Below are 18,284 nucleotides of genomic sequence, written 5' to 3'. Positions count from 1 at the left end.
CCTCTCTCTCCCCATGGAGGTAGAGCAAGCGAGGATCTGGGCCCGTCGGTGCGTGCGCAATTCGGGTTATCGCTTCTCGGCCTTTTGGCTAAGATCAAGTGTAGTATCTGTTCTTATCAGTTTAATATCTGATACGTCCCCTATCTGGGGACCATATATTAAATGGATTTTTGGAACAGGGAGATGGAAGAAGAGCTTGCTCTGTCCACTCCACGCATCGACCTGGTATTGCAGTACCTCCAGGACCGGTGCACCTCTCTTATCCAGTTTGAAAAATCAGAACAAGCTCGAATCTGCAGCAGCAGCACAACAAGTGCAAAGAAACAGCAGCAACAAGCAGCCCAAGGAAGGGGAAAAAAGAACTTTGCAAGACTTTGCAGGAGACAGTTTGCTGTTAATGTCGTCATCCGCCCGTTGTTTGGTGTGATGCCCTTTCAGCCGGGACTCGTTGCAGGAGCTCGTTGTGTGCTTGATTGTGTGCGCCAGAAAGAGGCGGGGCTATGTAAATGTTGGCTTCTGGGAGAGTGGTGAAGTTGCTGTTGCGGTGCTGAGTGGTCGTCGGCTGCAGCCCGCAAAGAGACCAGAGCCAGAGAAGGGCTGTAGAAGATATCCGAGATGCTGTAATGTGGGGGCTTGTGTGTGAGGTGGGGGTTGGGGTTTTGGGGGGAGGATAGTGTAGGTGCAGGAGGAAGCGTTATGGCCCCTCTCTCTCCCCATGGAGGTAGAGCAAGCGAGGATCTGGGCCCGTCGGTGCGTGCGCAATTCGGGTTATCGCTTCTCGGCCTTTTGGCTAAGATCAAGTGTAGTATCTGTTCTTATCAGTTTAATATCTGATACGTCCCCTATCTGGGGACCATATATTAAATGGATTTTTGGAACAGGGAGATGGAAGAAGAGCTTGCTCTGTCCACTCCACGCATCGACCTGGTATTGCAGTACCTCCAGGACCGGTGCACCTCTCTTATCCAGTTTGAAAAATCAGAACAAGCTCGAATCTGCAGCAGCAGCACAACAAGTGCAAAGAAACAGCAGCAACAAGCAGCCCAAGGAAGGGGAAAAAAGAACTTTGCAAGACTTTGCAGGAGACAGTTTGCTGTTAATGTCGTCATCCGCCCGTTGTTTGGTGTGATGCCCTTTCAGCCGGGACTCGTTGCAGGAGCTCGTTGTGTGCTTGATTGTGTGCGCCAGAAAGAGGCGGGGCTATGTAAATGTTGGCTTCTGGGAGAGTGGTGAAGTTGCTGTTGCGGTGCTGAGTGGTCGTCGGCTGCAGCCCGCAAAGAGACCAGAGCCAGAGAAGGGCTGTAGAAGATATCCGAGATGCTGTAATGTGGGGGCTTGTGTGTGAGGTGGGGGTTGGGGTTTTGGGGGGAGGATAGTGTAGGTGCAGGAGGAAGCGTTATGGCCCCTCTCTCTCCCCATGGAGGTAGAGCAAGCGAGGATCTGGGCCCGTCGGTGCGTGCGCAATTCGGGTTATCGCTTCTCGGCCTTTTGGCTAAGATCAAGTGTAGTATCTGTTCTTATCAGTTTAATATCTGATACGTCCCCTATCTGGGGACCATATATTAAATGGATTTTTGGAACAGGGAGATGGAAGAAGAGCTTGCTCTGTCCACTCCACGCATCGACCTGGTATTGCAGTACCTCCAGGACCGGTGCACCTCTCTTATCCAGTTTGAAAAATCAGAACAAGCTCGAATCTGCAGCAGCAGCACAACAAGTGCAAAGAAACAGCAGCAACAAGCAGCCCAAGGAAGGGGAAAAAAGAACTTTGCAAGACTTTGCAGGAGACAGTTTGCTGTTAATGTCGTCATCCGCCCGTTGTTTGGTGTGATGCCCTTTCAGCCGGGACTCGTTGCAGGAGCTCGTTGTGTGCTTGATTGTGTGCGCCAGAAAGAGGCGGGGCTATGTAAATGTTGGCTTCTGGGAGAGTGGTGAAGTTGCTGTTGCGGTGCTGAGTGGTCGTCGGCTGCAGCCCGCAAAGAGACCAGAGCCAGAGAAGGGCTGTAGAAGATATCCGAGATGCTGTAATGTGGGGGCTTGTGTGTGAGGTGGGGGTTGGGGTTTTGGGGGGAGGATAGTGTAGGTGCAGGAGGAAGCGTTATGGCCCCTCTCTCTCCCCATGGAGGTAGAGCAAGCGAGGATCTGGGCCCGTCGGTGCGTGCGCAATTCGGGTTATCGCTTCTCGGCCTTTTGGCTAAGATCAAGTGTAGTATCTGTTCTTATCAGTTTAATATCTGATACGTCCCCTATCTGGGGACCATATATTAAATGGATTTTTGGAACAGGGAGATGGAAGAAGAGCTTGCTCTGTCCACTCCACGCATCGACCTGGTATTGCAGTACCTCCAGGACCGGTGCACCTCTCTTATCCAGTTTGAAAAATCAGAACAAGCTCGAATCTGCAGCAGCAGCACAACAAGTGCAAAGAAACAGCAGCAACAAGCAGCCCAAGGAAGGGGAAAAAAGAACTTTGCAAGACTTTGCAGGAGACAGTTTGCTGTTAATGTCGTCATCCGCCCGTTGTTTGGTGTGATGCCCTTTCAGCCGGGACTCGTTGCAGGAGCTCGTTGTGTGCTTGATTGTGTGCGCCAGAAAGAGGCGGGGCTATGTAAATGTTGGCTTCTGGGAGAGTGGTGAAGTTGCTGTTGCGGTGCTGAGTGGTCGTCGGCTGCAGCCCGCAAAGAGACCAGAGCCAGAGAAGGGCTGTAGAAGATATCCGAGATGCTGTAATGTGGGGGCTTGTGTGTGAGGTGGGGGTTGGGGTTTTGGGGGGAGGATAGTGTAGGTGCAGGAGGAAGCGTTATGGCCCCTCTCTCTCCCCATGGAGGTAGAGCAAGCGAGGATCTGGGCCCGTCGGTGCGTGCGCAATTCGGGTTATCGCTTCTCGGCCTTTTGGCTAAGATCAAGTGTAGTATCTGTTCTTATCAGTTTAATATCTGATACGTCCCCTATCTGGGGACCATATATTAAATGGATTTTTGGAACAGGGAGATGGAAGAAGAGCTTGCTCTGTCCACTCCACGCATCGACCTGGTATTGCAGTACCTCCAGGACCGGTGCACCTCTCTTATCCAGTTTGAAAAATCAGAACAAGCTCGAATCTGCAGCAGCAGCACAACAAGTGCAAAGAAACAGCAGCAACAAGCAGCCCAAGGAAGGGGAAAAAAGAACTTTGCAAGACTTTGCAGGAGACAGTTTGCTGTTAATGTCGTCATCCGCCCGTTGTTTGGTGTGATGCCCTTTCAGCCGGGACTCGTTGCAGGAGCTCGTTGTGTGCTTGATTGTGTGCGCCAGAAAGAGGCGGGGCTATGTAAATGTTGGCTTCTGGGAGAGTGGTGAAGTTGCTGTTGCGGTGCTGAGTGGTCGTCGGCTGCAGCCCGCAAAGAGACCAGAGCCAGAGAAGGGCTGTAGAAGATATCCGAGATGCTGTAATGTGGGGGCTTGTGTGTGAGGTGGGGGTTGGGGTTTTGGGGGGAGGATAGTGTAGGTGCAGGAGGAAGCGTTATGGCCCCTCTCTCTCCCCATGGAGGTAGAGCAAGCGAGGATCTGGGCCCGTCGGTGCGTGCGCAATTCGGGTTATCGCTTCTCGGCCTTTTGGCTAAGATCAAGTGTAGTATCTGTTCTTATCAGTTTAATATCTGATACGTCCCCTATCTGGGGACCATATATTAAATGGATTTTTGGAACAGGGAGATGGAAGAAGAGCTTGCTCTGTCCACTCCACGCATCGACCTGGTATTGCAGTACCTCCAGGACCGGTGCACCTCTCTTATCCAGTTTGAAAAATCAGAACAAGCTCGAATCTGCAGCAGCAGCACAACAAGTGCAAAGAAACAGCAGCAACAAGCAGCCCAAGGAAGGGGAAAAAAGAACTTTGCAAGACTTTGCAGGAGACAGTTTGCTGTTAATGTCGTCATCCGCCCGTTGTTTGGTGTGATGCCCTTTCAGCCGGGACTCGTTGCAGGAGCTCGTTGTGTGCTTGATTGTGTGCGCCAGAAAGAGGCGGGGCTATGTAAATGTTGGCTTCTGGGAGAGTGGTGAAGTTGCTGTTGCGGTGCTGAGTGGTCGTCGGCTGCAGCCCGCAAAGAGACCAGAGCCAGAGAAGGGCTGTAGAAGATATCCGAGATGCTGTAATGTGGGGGCTTGTGTGTGAGGTGGGGGTTGGGGTTTTGGGGGGAGGATAGTGTAGGTGCAGGAGGAAGCGTTATGGCCCCTCTCTCTCCCCATGGAGGTAGAGCAAGCGAGGATCTGGGCCCGTCGGTGCGTGCGCAATTCGGGTTATCGCTTCTCGGCCTTTTGGCTAAGATCAAGTGTAGTATCTGTTCTTATCAGTTTAATATCTGATACGTCCCCTATCTGGGGACCATATATTAAATGGATTTTTGGAACAGGGAGATGGAAGAAGAGCTTGCTCTGTCCACTCCACGCATCGACCTGGTATTGCAGTACCTCCAGGACCGGTGCACCTCTCTTATCCAGTTTGAAAAATCAGAACAAGCTCGAATCTGCAGCAGCAGCACAACAAGTGCAAAGAAACAGCAGCAACAAGCAGCCCAAGGAAGGGGAAAAAAGAACTTTGCAAGACTTTGCAGGAGACAGTTTGCTGTTAATGTCGTCATCCGCCCGTTGTTTGGTGTGATGCCCTTTCAGCCGGGACTCGTTGCAGGAGCTCGTTGTGTGCTTGATTGTGTGCGCCAGAAAGAGGCGGGGCTATGTAAATGTTGGCTTCTGGGAGAGTGGTGAAGTTGCTGTTGCGGTGCTGAGTGGTCGTCGGCTGCAGCCCGCAAAGAGACCAGAGCCAGAGAAGGGCTGTAGAAGATATCCGAGATGCTGTAATGTGGGGGCTTGTGTGTGAGGTGGGGGTTGGGGTTTTGGGGGGAGGATAGTGTAGGTGCAGGAGGAAGCGTTATGGCCCCTCTCTCTCCCCATGGAGGTAGAGCAAGCGAGGATCTGGGCCCGTCGGTGCGTGCGCAATTCGGGTTATCGCTTCTCGGCCTTTTGGCTAAGATCAAGTGTAGTATCTGTTCTTATCAGTTTAATATCTGATACGTCCCCTATCTGGGGACCATATATTAAATGGATTTTTGGAACAGGGAGATGGAAGAAGAGCTTGCTCTGTCCACTCCACGCATCGACCTGGTATTGCAGTACCTCCAGGACCGGTGCACCTCTCTTATCCAGTTTGAAAAATCAGAACAAGCTCGAATCTGCAGCAGCAGCACAACAAGTGCAAAGAAACAGCAGCAACAAGCAGCCCAAGGAAGGGGAAAAAAGAACTTTGCAAGACTTTGCAGGAGACAGTTTGCTGTTAATGTCGTCATCCGCCCGTTGTTTGGTGTGATGCCCTTTCAGCCGGGACTCGTTGCAGGAGCTCGTTGTGTGCTTGATTGTGTGCGCCAGAAAGAGGCGGGGCTATGTAAATGTTGGCTTCTGGGAGAGTGGTGAAGTTGCTGTTGCGGTGCTGAGTGGTCGTCGGCTGCAGCCCGCAAAGAGACCAGAGCCAGAGAAGGGCTGTAGAAGATATCCGAGATGCTGTAATGTGGGGGCTTGTGTGTGAGGTGGGGGTTGGGGTTTTGGGGGGAGGATAGTGTAGGTGCAGGAGGAAGCGTTATGGCCCCTCTCTCTCCCCATGGAGGTAGAGCAAGCGAGGATCTGGGCCCGTCGGTGCGTGCGCAATTCGGGTTATCGCTTCTCGGCCTTTTGGCTAAGATCAAGTGTAGTATCTGTTCTTATCAGTTTAATATCTGATACGTCCCCTATCTGGGGACCATATATTAAATGGATTTTTGGAACAGGGAGATGGAAGAAGAGCTTGCTCTGTCCACTCCACGCATCGACCTGGTATTGCAGTACCTCCAGGACCGGTGCACCTCTCTTATCCAGTTTGAAAAATCAGAACAAGCTCGAATCTGCAGCAGCAGCACAACAAGTGCAAAGAAACAGCAGCAACAAGCAGCCCAAGGAAGGGGAAAAAAGAACTTTGCAAGACTTTGCAGGAGACAGTTTGCTGTTAATGTCGTCATCCGCCCGTTGTTTGGTGTGATGCCCTTTCAGCCGGGACTCGTTGCAGGAGCTCGTTGTGTGCTTGATTGTGTGCGCCAGAAAGAGGCGGGGCTATGTAAATGTTGGCTTCTGGGAGAGTGGTGAAGTTGCTGTTGCGGTGCTGAGTGGTCGTCGGCTGCAGCCCGCAAAGAGACCAGAGCCAGAGAAGGGCTGTAGAAGATATCCGAGATGCTGTAATGTGGGGGCTTGTGTGTGAGGTGGGGGTTGGGGTTTTGGGGGGAGGATAGTGTAGGTGCAGGAGGAAGCGTTATGGCCCCTCTCTCTCCCCATGGAGGTAGAGCAAGCGAGGATCTGGGCCCGTCGGTGCGTGCGCAATTCGGGTTATCGCTTCTCGGCCTTTTGGCTAAGATCAAGTGTAGTATCTGTTCTTATCAGTTTAATATCTGATACGTCCCCTATCTGGGGACCATATATTAAATGGATTTTTGGAACAGGGAGATGGAAGAAGAGCTTGCTCTGTCCACTCCACGCATCGACCTGGTATTGCAGTACCTCCAGGACCGGTGCACCTCTCTTATCCAGTTTGAAAAATCAGAACAAGCTCGAATCTGCAGCAGCAGCACAACAAGTGCAAAGAAACAGCAGCAACAAGCAGCCCAAGGAAGGGGAAAAAAGAACTTTGCAAGACTTTGCAGGAGACAGTTTGCTGTTAATGTCGTCATCCGCCCGTTGTTTGGTGTGATGCCCTTTCAGCCGGGACTCGTTGCAGGAGCTCGTTGTGTGCTTGATTGTGTGCGCCAGAAAGAGGCGGGGCTATGTAAATGTTGGCTTCTGGGAGAGTGGTGAAGTTGCTGTTGCGGTGCTGAGTGGTCGTCGGCTGCAGCCCGCAAAGAGACCAGAGCCAGAGAAGGGCTGTAGAAGATATCCGAGATGCTGTAATGTGGGGGCTTGTGTGTGAGGTGGGGGTTGGGGTTTTGGGGGGAGGATAGTGTAGGTGCAGGAGGAAGCGTTATGGCCCCTCTCTCTCCCCATGGAGGTAGAGCAAGCGAGGATCTGGGCCCGTCGGTGCGTGCGCAATTCGGGTTATCGCTTCTCGGCCTTTTGGCTAAGATCAAGTGTAGTATCTGTTCTTATCAGTTTAATATCTGATACGTCCCCTATCTGGGGACCATATATTAAATGGATTTTTGGAACAGGGAGATGGAAGAAGAGCTTGCTCTGTCCACTCCACGCATCGACCTGGTATTGCAGTACCTCCAGGACCGGTGCACCTCTCTTATCCAGTTTGAAAAATCAGAACAAGCTCGAATCTGCAGCAGCAGCACAACAAGTGCAAAGAAACAGCAGCAACAAGCAGCCCAAGGAAGGGGAAAAAAGAACTTTGCAAGACTTTGCAGGAGACAGTTTGCTGTTAATGTCGTCATCCGCCCGTTGTTTGGTGTGATGCCCTTTCAGCCGGGACTCGTTGCAGGAGCTCGTTGTGTGCTTGATTGTGTGCGCCAGAAAGAGGCGGGGCTATGTAAATGTTGGCTTCTGGGAGAGTGGTGAAGTTGCTGTTGCGGTGCTGAGTGGTCGTCGGCTGCAGCCCGCAAAGAGACCAGAGCCAGAGAAGGGCTGTAGAAGATATCCGAGATGCTGTAATGTGGGGGCTTGTGTGTGAGGTGGGGGTTGGGGTTTTGGGGGGAGGATAGTGTAGGTGCAGGAGGAAGCGTTATGGCCCCTCTCTCTCCCCATGGAGGTAGAGCAAGCGAGGATCTGGGCCCGTCGGTGCGTGCGCAATTCGGGTTATCGCTTCTCGGCCTTTTGGCAAAGATCCATTGGATTTTTGCTGAAAGTGTGACTGAAACGCTTGATTCTCGGCCTTCTGGCATCGGCTCCTACCGGAGTCTTAAGCCAGCTGCTGCTATTGGGAGGAAACCGTTTTAAGTTTTGAGGAGGGATCAATTTGAAGTGCCCGGGATCCACCTTGTGTGGTGAAGGGTAGCTTCCTTCAAGAAGATGGAGGATTTATTTGGAACACCATCGGATCTACAAACCAGATACAAGAATACAGCTGTTGTGGAGATACCAGAAGAACATCGTGGAGCTGCTGGATTGTTTTTTGTGGTGGAAACTCTGCTGAAAGAATGTGGAATTACGCCAAAGGATTTGTTTTGCCTACCGGAATATTACAACAGGGGAATCTATGAGCTTGTGTTTCATGAGACAGTGAAATACCATGATTTCCGTAAAGTTTTTATGGAGAAGCAGCAAGATGAAAAGTTTTCTGGATGTAAGGTAAGCTTTAAGCATCAAGATAATGTGAGAATGGTTACTGTCTCAATGTATAATACTTATGTTCCCACTAAAGAGGTTCTGGAGTATATGAAAATGATTTTTGAGGAGGCAGAGTATGTAAAAGATGTTCTTAATGAGTACAGGATCTGGACCGGTAAAAAGCTGTTCAGAGTCAAGCTGAGGTATGATAACTCATCTGAAGATGGACTGGACCACCCAATTCAGACCATCAGCTTGAGAGGAAACCGAGGATTTCTGAAGTACTCAGGTATGCCGACTTTTTGTTGGAAATGTAATGATTTTGGTCATATGTCAAACAGCTGTACAGTTGGTTTGGTGTGCCGAGTTTGTGCTGGTATGGGCCATGATGATGAGGAATGCAAGATAATTCCCAGATGTTCCATTTGTGATGTAGAAGGGCACCATATAATGAACTGCACTAAATCTTCATATGCCAGTAAAGTAAAAAAGATTCCTGCTGGGAAAGAAAATAAGAACCAAGTACCCCAAAGAAGTGTGAGGGTGGAACAGAACCCAGTCGAAAATGAAGCACGCCCAGTGGTAAGCCAAAAATTAACCATACTGGAAGGGAAAAAGGCAAAAAAAATGACCAGAGGTGACAAAAGGAAGAAACGAAGGACCGAAGGTGTTTTCTCGGATGAGGAGAGTGAGATAAGAAGTGAGGAAGAAGGAGAGGAGGAGAATGCAGAGGAAGAAAGAATTGTCGAAAAAGAGATCGAAAAAGAAAAGATCGTCGGGAAAGAAAATGTGGAAGAAAGAAGTGAGGGTGTAGTGATGGAGAGAGAAGAAGGAGAAAGAGAAGAAGATCAAATAGAAGTGGTGGAAGAAGAAGAAGGTGTGTGGACAATAGACAGTATGGATCTAAGTGTCTTCTCTCCTGTTAGTGAAAGCGAATTCTCGGCAAGAGTGGACAGAGGCTTGAGTCGCTTGAGTGCGACTCCTGACTGTTTTCCCGAAGGAAGTAAGAATGACCCGGGGTGATTTACTTCCTTTTTGTGTTTTTGGTAATTTTGACTGATTTTTGACCTTGGTGTTTTTTAGTTTTGTTTTTTTCTCCTTCCTTTTTTTGCTTTCCCCTTAATTCTTCCTTTTGATGCTTATAAAGTGTGGGTCCCTGAATGTGAGAAGCATCAAGAATATAGGTAGAAGAAATGGAATTTTTGATTTTGTGGCCACATTAAATACCGATTTTTTTTGTATGCAAGAGTGTGGCATTGAGTTTTGTAAAAATTATAAGTTGCTATCAGATTCTTGGAAATGGGGACCTTCTTTTTTTTCAGGGGAAAATAATATAAAAAACTCCGGTATAGGATTATTAATTAAAGGTGATTCTTTTGTTTTTGAAAGTTATTTTGAAATCGAGCCAGGTAGAGCTTTTTGTGTTAAGGGTTGTTTTGGGGGTTTTAAAGTCAAAATTATGTGTGTCTATGGGAATACAGGTAAAAATGATAGAATTAAGTTATTTGAGAAAATTAGTTATTTTTTGGTGGGTTCAGAGCCTATTATTGTGCTGGGGGATTTTAATTGCATAATAGAAGGGAAAGATAGGATTGGAAGTAATAAATTAGATAAATCTTCTGTTGTTCTTAAAAAATTGATAAAAGATTTTGATCTAAAAGATGCATGGAGGTTAAAACACGGAGATAAAAGTGGTTTTACTTGGGCAAATAAAAATAGTCAATCCAGAATAGATTTTTGTTTTTGTTCAAATGAATTTCAAATACATGATTTTGAGTTAATAATTAGTGGATTTTCTGACCATAAAATATTGTGTGTGTCAATGGGTGCAGAAAATATAACAAGTACAGCAAGAAGGCCTTGGAAGTTGAACTATTTATTGTTAGAGGATGCAAGGATATGTGAATTGTTTGAAAATAAATATAAATTTTTGAAAAGTATGAAAGAGACATTTGTTTCTAAGAGTGTATGGTGGGATTGGGTTAAAAATGAATGTAAATTATTTTTTATAAGGAATGGTATAAAGAAAAAGAAAAAAGAATGGAGTCATTTTAAGCTTTTAAATTCTCGTTTACAAGGAATGTTGGCTTTTAGAGAACTAGGATACGATTTTAATAAAGGAATTGATGATGTGAAAAAAGATATTAAAAAGTGGATTGAACGAAGGGGAAAAGAAATTATTTTTAATTCTAGAGTGAAAGATTTTGAAGAAAATGAAAAGTGTTCAAGCTTCTTTTTTAGATGTGTTAAAAATAAAAATAATAATCAGATCGTAAGACTAAATGGTATTAATGATATAAATTATATTTTAGATGTCGTTTTTAATTTTTATAATAATTTATTAGGTAAAAAGGAAATTATAGATAAAAGTTTTGCGGAGATGTTTTTAAATAATTTAAATAGATGCCTTAATTTAAATGAGCAAAAGGTTTTAAAAGGGGAAATCACCATGTTTGAATTAGAGGAGGCAGTTAAAAGTTTTTCTAAAAATAAATCTCCGGGATTAGATGGCTTGACTGTGGAATTTTACTTAAAATTTTGGGATTTTATTAAGTATGATTTGTGCGATTTGGTGAATGAGTGTTTTAAAAAAGGTGAACTGACACAATCTCAAAAAGAAGGTTTGGTAACCCTTATATATAAAAAGGAAGATAAAGAAAACATTAAAAATTATAGGCCAATAACATTGTTAAACGTGGATTACAAAATTATGGCGAAAGTTATAGCTAATAGATTTAGGAAAATAATAAACATCGTGATTGAAGAGGGTCAGAATTGTGCAGTACCAGGAAGAATGATTTGGGAAAACGTGATATTAATAAGGGATATGTTATACGATGTTTTAGATAGAGATCAGGGTGTCAGTCTTTTTTCTTTAGATTTTGAAAAAGCATTTGACAGTATATCACATGATTTTATGTTCCTTGTTTTAGAAAAAATGAATTTGCCTATTGATTTTATTAAAATGATTAAAATTTTATATAATAAGGTTGAAAGTAAGGTTTTAGTTAATGGGTTTTTAACAAAAAAAATTAATATACAATCAGGAGTGAGACAGGGTTGTCCTTTATCTCCCATTTTATTTATTTGCATCATGGAGCCTTTAGTACAATTTTTTAGAAGAGATAAATTAATTAAGGGTATAAAGATTCCTGGAGGTGGAGGAAAGGAAGTGAAATGTTTAGCGTACATGGATGATGTGGTAGTGATATGTAGGAACTCAACTTCTATTAATAGGGTATGTTTTATTACAGGTTGTTTTAAATGTATATCTGGATTGAGTCTGAATTTGAGTAAATCAACATGTTGCGCTTATGGGAACTGGAATTTTGATATGTTCTGTAAATTCAAAGTTATTAAGAGTAGTGTAAAAATATTAGGGATTACTTTTAACCAGTCTCTCTCGGGTGAAGACGATTGGGCGGTTGTGTTGAGTAAAATTAGGAGAAAATTGGGTTTTTGGAAACTAAGGAACCTGTCAATTGTAGGGAAAGTTTTAATTATTAAGGCCGTAATTTTATCCCTTTTATTATATGTGTCTATTGTGTTTTTACCATCGGATTTGTACATGAGGAAATTTATAAGAGAAATCTTCGTTTTTATATGGGGATCTAAAATGGAGAAAATAAAAAGAGAAATTATGTATAAAGATATAGATAACGGGGGTAGAGGTGTGCCTGACCTAAGACTTTTTTTATCATTAAAACATGCTGCTTTTATTTTTAGGTTGTTAAAAAAAGAGAGTATTGTGTCCAATTTTATAAAATATAGCGGAGGTTGGTTCTTTAATAAATATAAATGGTTGGGAATTGATTTAAATAAACCGCGCGCTTTTAAAATCAGTAGGTTTTATGTGATTTTAGAGAAAATAGTGAGAAAATATAATTTAAATACATTTGATTTTACTGAGCTTGTAAACGCAAAACAAATAGTTAAAAGTTTTAAAAAAAATGAATTAATATACCCGGTTGAAAAATTTAACGCTAAAGTTTCTAAAAACATCTGGAATATGGTACTGAATAAAAATCTTACCAATAGTCAAAAGGATTTGGCATGGGCAGTAGTTCATGATTGCTTGCCAGTAAGGAACTTCCAGTACTTAAGAGGTTTATTAAATAACCCCAAATGTCCCAGAAATGGTTGTGTATATGATGAAACGGTAATGCATGTCTTCTGGAATTGTAGTTTCTCAAGAATGGTGTGGGAGAAGATGAGAGGTTTTTTAAAATATGTAGGAGAGCTTGAGTTTTTAGGTTATGAGCAAGTTTTTTTTGGACTGAACTTAAAATGTAAAAATGGGGATGCTATCAAGGCCTGGCAAATTATTAATGTAACCAAAGAAGCTATTTGGAAGTGTAGAAATATTTTAGTTTTAAGAAGGGATGAGTTAACTATAACCGACTGTATAAAATTTGCCTTAAGTAATCTATATATTTTGTATTTAGTTGATAAGAAAAAATTTGGAATGTCTGCCATGAATGAATGGAAAATTAAAGACTGGTATAAATTTTCTTAAAAAAATTTTTCTAAGAATATTTTCTTTTTCCTTTATGATGTGTCATAGTTTCTTTCTTGATTTTTTCATTTTTGTTTGTAATGGAAAATTTTTCTTATGAAAGAAACTCAAACTGAAAGGATTTAAAAAAAAGAAAAAAAAAAAAAAAAAAAAAAAAAAAAAAAAAAAAAAAAAAAAAAAAAAAAAAAAAAAAAAAAAATCTGTTCTTATCAGTTTAATATCTGATACGTCCCCTATCTGGGGACCATATATTAAATGGATTTTTGGAACAGGGAGATGGAAGAAGAGCTTGCTCTGTCCACTCCACGCATCGACCTGGTATTGCAGTACCTCCAGGACCGGTGCACCTCTCTTATCCAGTTTGAAAAATCAGAACAAGCTCGAATCTGCAGCAGCAGCACAACAAGTGCAAAGAAACAGCAGCAACAAGCAGCCCAAGGAAGGGGAAAAAAGAACTTTGCAAGACTTTGCAGGAGACAGTTTGCTGTTAATGTCGTCATCCGCCCGTTGTTTGGTGTGATGCCCTTTCAGCCGGGACTCGTTGCAGGAGCTCGTTGTGTGCTTGATTGTGTGCGCCAGAAAGAGGCGGGGCTATGTAAATGTTGGCTTCTGGGAGAGTGGTGAAGTTGCTGTTGCGGTGCTGAGTGGTCGTCGGCTGCAGCCCGCAAAGAGACCAGAGCCAGAGAAGGGCTGTAGAAGATATCCGAGATGCTGTAATGTGGGGGCTTGTGTGTGAGGTGGGGGTTGGGGTTTTGGGGGGAGGATAGTGTAGGTGCAGGAGGAAGCGTTATGGCCCCTCTCTCTCCCCATGGAGGTAGAGCAAGCGAGGATCTGGGCCCGTCGGTGCGTGCGCAATTCGGGTTATCGCTTCTCGGCCTTTTGGCTAAGATCAAGTGTAGTATCTGTTCTTATCAGTTTAATATCTGATACGTCCCCTATCTGGGGACCATATATTAAATGGATTTTTGGAACAGGGAGATGGAAGAAGAGCTTGCTCTGTCCACTCCACGCATCGACCTGGTATTGCAGTACCTCCAGGACCGGTGCACCTCTCTTATCCAGTTTGAAAAATCAGAACAAGCTCGAATCTGCAGCAGCAGCACAACAAGTGCAAAGAAACAGCAGCAACAAGCAGCCCAAGGAAGGGGAAAAAAGAACTTTGCAAGACTTTGCAGGAGACAGTTTGCTGTTAATGTCGTCATCCGCCCGTTGTTTGGTGTGATGCCCTTTCAGCCGGGACTCGTTGCAGGAGCTCGTTGTGTGCTTGATTGTGTGCGCCAGAAAGAGGCGGGGCTATGTAAATGTTGGCTTCTGGGAGAGTGGTGAAGTTGCTGTTGCGGTGCTGAGTGGTCGTCGGCTGCAGCCCGCAAAGAGACCAGAGCCAGAGAAGGGCTGTAGAAGATATCCGAGATGCTGTAATGTGGGGGCTTGTGTGTGAGGTGGGGGTTGGGGTTTTGGGGGGAGGATAGTGTAGGTGCAGGAGGAAGCGTTATGGCCCCTCTCTCTCCCCATGGAGGTAGAGCAAGCGAGGATCTGGGCCCGTCGGTGCGTGCGCAATTCGGGTTATCGCTTCTCGGCCTTTTGGCTAAGATCAAGTGTAGTATCTGTTCTTATCAGTTTAATATCTGATACGTCCCCTATCTGGGGACCATATATTAAATGGATTTTTGGAACAGGGAGATGGAAGAAGAGCTTGCTCTGTCCACTCCACGCATCGACCTGGTATTGCAGTACCTCCAGGACCGGTGCACCTCTCTTATCCAGTTTGAAAAATCAGAACAAGCTCGAATCTGCAGCAGCAGCACAACAAGTGCAAAGAAACAGCAGCAACAAGCAGCCCAAGGAAGGGGAAAAAAGAACTTTGCAAGACTTTGCAGGAGACAGTTTGCTGTTAATGTCGTCATCCGCCCGTTGTTTGGTGTGATGCCCTTTCAGCCGGGACTCGTTGCAGGAGCTCGTTGTGTGCTTGATTGTGTGCGCCAGAAAGAGGCGGGGCTATGTAAATGTTGGCTTCTGGGAGAGTGGTGAAGTTGCTGTTGCGGTGCTGAGTGGTCGTCGGCTGCAGCCCGCAAAGAGACCAGAGCCAGAGAAGGGCTGTAGAAGATATCCGAGATGCTGTAATGTGGGGGCTTGTGTGTGAGGTGGGGGTTGGGGTTTTGGGGGGAGGATAGTGTAGGTGCAGGAGGAAGCGTTATGGCCCCTCTCTCTCCCCATGGAGGTAGAGCAAGCGAGGATCTGGGCCCGTCGGTGCGTGCGCAATTCGGGTTATCGCTTCTCGGCCTTTTGGCTAAGATCAAGTGTAGTATCTGTTCTTATCAGTTTAATATCTGATACGTCCCCTATCTGGGGACCATATATTAAATGGATTTTTGGAACAGGGAGATGGAAGAAGAGCTTGCTCTGTCCACTCCACGCATCGACCTGGTATTGCAGTACCTCCAGGACCGGTGCACCTCTCTTATCCAGTTTGAAAAATCAGAACAAGCTCGAATCTGCAGCAGCAGCACAACAAGTGCAAAGAAACAGCAGCAACAAGCAGCCCAAGGAAGGGGAAAAAAGAACTTTGCAAGACTTTGCAGGAGACAGTTTGCTGTTAATGTCGTCATCCGCCCGTTGTTTGGTGTGATGCCCTTTCAGCCGGGACTCGTTGCAGGAGCTCGTTGTGTGCTTGATTGTGTGCGCCAGAAAGAGGCGGGGCTATGTAAATGTTGGCTTCTGGGAGAGTGGTGAAGTTGCTGTTGCGGTGCTGAGTGGTCGTCGGCTGCAGCCCGCAAAGAGACCAGAGCCAGAGAAGGGCTGTAGAAGATATCCGAGATGCTGTAATGTGGGGGCTTGTGTGTGAGGTGGGGGTTGGGGTTTTGGGGGGAGGATAGTGTAGGTGCAGGAGGAAGCGTTATGGCCCCTCTCTCTCCCCATGGAGGTAGAGCAAGCGAGGATCTGGGCCCGTCGGTGCGTGCGCAATTCGGGTTATCGCTTCTCGGCCTTTTGGCTAAGATCAAGTGTAGTATCTGTTCTTATCAGTTTAATATCTGATACGTCCCCTATCTGGGGACCATATATTAAATGGATTTTTGGAACAGGGAGATGGAAGAAGAGCTTGCTCTGTCCACTCCACGCATCGACCTGGTATTGCAGTACCTCCAGGACCGGTGCACCTCTCTTATCCAGTTTGAAAAATCAGAACAAGCTCGAATCTGCAGCAGCAGCACAACAAGTGCAAAGAAACAGCAGCAACAAGCAGCCCAAGGAAGGGGAAAAAAGAACTTTGCAAGACTTTGCAGGAGACAGTTTGCTGTTAATGTCGTCATCCGCCCGTTGTTTGGTGTGATGCCCTTTCAGCCGGGACTCGTTGCAGGAGCTCGTTGTGTGCTTGATTGTGTGCGCCAGAAAGAGGCGGGGCTATGTAAATGTTGGCTTCTGGGAGAGTGGTGAAGTTGCTGTTGCGGTGCTGAGTGGTCGTCGGCTGCAGCCCGCAAAGAGACCAGAGCCAGAGAAGGGCTGTAGAAGATATCCGAGATGCTGTAATGTGGGGGCTTGTGTGTGAGGTGGGGGTTGGGGTTTTGGGGGGAGGATAGTGTAGGTGCAGGAGGAAGCGTTATGGCCCCTCTCTCTCCCCATGGAGGTAGAGCAAGCGAGGATCTGGGCCCGTCGGTGCGTGCGCAATTCGGGTTATCGCTTCTCGGCCTTTTGGCTAAGATCAAGTGTAGTATCTGTTCTTATCAGTTTAATATCTGATACGTCCCCTATCTGGGGACCATATATTAAATGGATTTTTGGAACAGGGAGATGGAAGAAGAGCTTGCTCTGTCCACTCCACGCATCGACCTGGTATTGCAGTACCTCCAGGACCGGTGCACCTCTCTTATCCAGTTTGAAAAATCAGAACAAGCTCGAATCTGCAGCAGCAGCACAACAAGTGCAAAGAAACAGCAGCAACAAGCAGCCCAAGGAAGGGGAAAAAAGAACTTTGCAAGACTTTGCAGGAGACAGTTTGCTGTTAATGTCGTCATCCGCCCGTTGTTTGGTGTGATGCCCTTTCAGCCGGGACTCGTTGCAGGAGCTCGTTGTGTGCTTGATTGTGTGCGCCAGAAAGAGGCGGGGCTATGTAAATGTTGGCTTCTGGGAGAGTGGTGAAGTTGCTGTTGCGGTGCTGAGTGGTCGTCGGCTGCAGCCCGCAAAGAGACCAGAGCCAGAGAAGGGCTGTAGAAGATATCCGAGATGCTGTAATGTGGGGGCTTGTGTGTGAGGTGGGGGTTGGGGTTTTGGGGGGAGGATAGTGTAGGTGCAGGAGGAAGCGTTATGGCCCCTCTCTCTCCCCATGGAGGTAGAGCAAGCGAGGATCTGGGCCCGTCGGTGCGTGCGCAATTCGGGTTATCGCTTCTCGGCCTTTTGGCTAAGATCAAGTGTAGTATCTGTTCTTATCAGTTTAATATCTGATACGTCCCCTATCTGGGGACCATATATTAAATGGATTTTTGGAACAGGGAGATGGAAGAAGAGCTTGCTCTGTCCACTCCACGCATCGACCTGGTATTGCAGTACCTCCAGGACCGGTGCACCTCTCTTATCCAGTTTGAAAAATCAGAACAAGCTCGAATCTGCAGCAGCAGCACAACAAGTGCAAAGAAACAGCAGCAACAAGCAGCCCAAGGAAGGGGAAAAAAGAACTTTGCAAGACTTTGCAGGAGACAGTTTGCTGTTAATGTCGTCATCCGCCCGTTGTTTGGTGTGATGCCCTTTCAGCCGGGACTCGTTGCAGGAGCTCGTTGTGTGCTTGATTGTGTGCGCCAGAAAGAGGCGGGGCTATGTAAATGTTGGCTTCTGGGAGAGTGGTGAAGTTGCTGTTGCGGTGCTGAGTGGTCGTCGGCTGCAGCCCGCAAAGAGACCAGAGCCAGAGAAGGGCTGTAGAAGATATCCGAGATGCTGTAATGTGGGGGCTTGTGTGTGAGGTGGGGGTTGGGGTTTTGGGGGGAGGATAGTGTAGGTGCAGGAGGAAGCGTTATGGCCCCTCTCTCTCCCCATGGAGGTAGAGCAAGCGAGGATCTGGGCCCGTCGGTGCGTGCGCAATTCGGGTTATCGCTTCTCGGCCTTTTGGCAAAGATCCATTGGATTTTTGCTGAAAGTGTGACTGAAACGCTTGATTCTCGGCCTTCTGGCATCGGCTCCTACCGGAGTCTTAAGCCAGCTGCTGCTATTGGGAGGAAACCGTTTTAAGTTTTGAGGAGGGATCAATTTGAAGTGCCCGGGATCCACCTTGTGTGGTGAAGGGTAGCTTCCTTCAAGAAGATGGAGGATTTATTTGGAACACCATCGGATCTACAAACCAGATACAAGAATACAGCTGTTGTGGAGATACCAGAAGAACATCGTGGAGCTGCTGGATTGTTTTTTGTGGTGGAAACTCTGCTGAAAGAATGTGGAATTACGCCAAAGGATTTGTTTTGCCTACCGGAATATTACAACAGGGGAATCTATGAGCTTGTGTTTCATGAGACAGTGAAATACCATG

At 46.4% G+C, this 18,284-nt stretch overlaps 17 non-coding genes and 1 pseudogene across 17 annotated transcripts; all 18 read left to right on the top strand.

The window, feature by feature from the left end:
- Positions 1 to 68: 68 nt before the first annotated feature.
- Positions 69 to 259, top strand: LOC116407165. Its single transcript, XR_004220127.1, has one exon. It is a non-coding gene; the product is annotated as a U2 spliceosomal RNA (small nuclear RNA).
- A 511-nt stretch (positions 260 to 770) lies between these two features.
- On the top strand, positions 771 to 961 carry LOC116407164. Its single transcript, XR_004220126.1, has one exon. It is a non-coding gene; the product is annotated as a U2 spliceosomal RNA (small nuclear RNA).
- Positions 962 to 1,472: 511 nt separating this feature from the next.
- LOC116407163 lies at positions 1,473 to 1,663 on the top strand. Its single transcript, XR_004220125.1, has one exon. It is a non-coding gene; the product is annotated as a U2 spliceosomal RNA (small nuclear RNA).
- Positions 1,664 to 2,174: 511 nt separating this feature from the next.
- Positions 2,175 to 2,365, top strand: LOC116407162. The gene has a single exon (XR_004220124.1). It is a non-coding gene; the product is annotated as a U2 spliceosomal RNA (small nuclear RNA).
- Positions 2,366 to 2,876: 511 nt separating this feature from the next.
- On the top strand, positions 2,877 to 3,067 carry LOC116407161. The gene has a single exon (XR_004220123.1). It is a non-coding gene; the product is annotated as a U2 spliceosomal RNA (small nuclear RNA).
- Positions 3,068 to 3,578: 511 nt separating this feature from the next.
- Positions 3,579 to 3,769, top strand: LOC116407160. The gene has a single exon (XR_004220122.1). It is a non-coding gene; the product is annotated as a U2 spliceosomal RNA (small nuclear RNA).
- Positions 3,770 to 4,280: 511 nt separating this feature from the next.
- On the top strand, positions 4,281 to 4,471 carry LOC116407159. The gene has a single exon (XR_004220121.1). It is a non-coding gene; the product is annotated as a U2 spliceosomal RNA (small nuclear RNA).
- A 511-nt stretch (positions 4,472 to 4,982) lies between these two features.
- On the top strand, positions 4,983 to 5,173 carry LOC116407157. Its single transcript, XR_004220119.1, has one exon. It is a non-coding gene; the product is annotated as a U2 spliceosomal RNA (small nuclear RNA).
- A 511-nt stretch (positions 5,174 to 5,684) lies between these two features.
- Positions 5,685 to 5,875, top strand: LOC116407156. The gene has a single exon (XR_004220118.1). It is a non-coding gene; the product is annotated as a U2 spliceosomal RNA (small nuclear RNA).
- Positions 5,876 to 6,386: 511 nt separating this feature from the next.
- LOC116407155 lies at positions 6,387 to 6,577 on the top strand. The gene has a single exon (XR_004220117.1). It is a non-coding gene; the product is annotated as a U2 spliceosomal RNA (small nuclear RNA).
- Positions 6,578 to 7,088: 511 nt separating this feature from the next.
- On the top strand, positions 7,089 to 7,279 carry LOC116407154. The gene has a single exon (XR_004220116.1). It is a non-coding gene; the product is annotated as a U2 spliceosomal RNA (small nuclear RNA).
- A 5,677-nt stretch (positions 7,280 to 12,956) lies between these two features.
- On the top strand, positions 12,957 to 13,127 carry LOC116407355 (annotated as a pseudogene).
- Positions 13,128 to 13,638: 511 nt separating this feature from the next.
- Positions 13,639 to 13,829, top strand: LOC116407153. The gene has a single exon (XR_004220115.1). It is a non-coding gene; the product is annotated as a U2 spliceosomal RNA (small nuclear RNA).
- A 511-nt stretch (positions 13,830 to 14,340) lies between these two features.
- LOC116407152 lies at positions 14,341 to 14,531 on the top strand. Its single transcript, XR_004220114.1, has one exon. It is a non-coding gene; the product is annotated as a U2 spliceosomal RNA (small nuclear RNA).
- Positions 14,532 to 15,042: 511 nt separating this feature from the next.
- LOC116407150 lies at positions 15,043 to 15,233 on the top strand. The gene has a single exon (XR_004220113.1). It is a non-coding gene; the product is annotated as a U2 spliceosomal RNA (small nuclear RNA).
- Positions 15,234 to 15,744: 511 nt separating this feature from the next.
- On the top strand, positions 15,745 to 15,935 carry LOC116407149. Its single transcript, XR_004220112.1, has one exon. It is a non-coding gene; the product is annotated as a U2 spliceosomal RNA (small nuclear RNA).
- A 511-nt stretch (positions 15,936 to 16,446) lies between these two features.
- Positions 16,447 to 16,637, top strand: LOC116407148. Its single transcript, XR_004220111.1, has one exon. It is a non-coding gene; the product is annotated as a U2 spliceosomal RNA (small nuclear RNA).
- Positions 16,638 to 17,148: 511 nt separating this feature from the next.
- Positions 17,149 to 17,339, top strand: LOC116407147. The gene has a single exon (XR_004220110.1). It is a non-coding gene; the product is annotated as a U2 spliceosomal RNA (small nuclear RNA).
- Positions 17,340 to 18,284: the final 945 nt, after the last annotated feature.

The sequence above is a fragment of the Xenopus tropicalis genome, chromosome 8 (genome assembly GCF_000004195.4).
Source record: "Xenopus tropicalis strain Nigerian chromosome 8, UCB_Xtro_10.0, whole genome shotgun sequence".
NCBI classification, from domain to species: domain Eukaryota; kingdom Metazoa; phylum Chordata; class Amphibia; order Anura; family Pipidae; genus Xenopus; species Xenopus tropicalis.
This window is presented reverse-complemented; position numbering and strand designations above follow the sequence as displayed.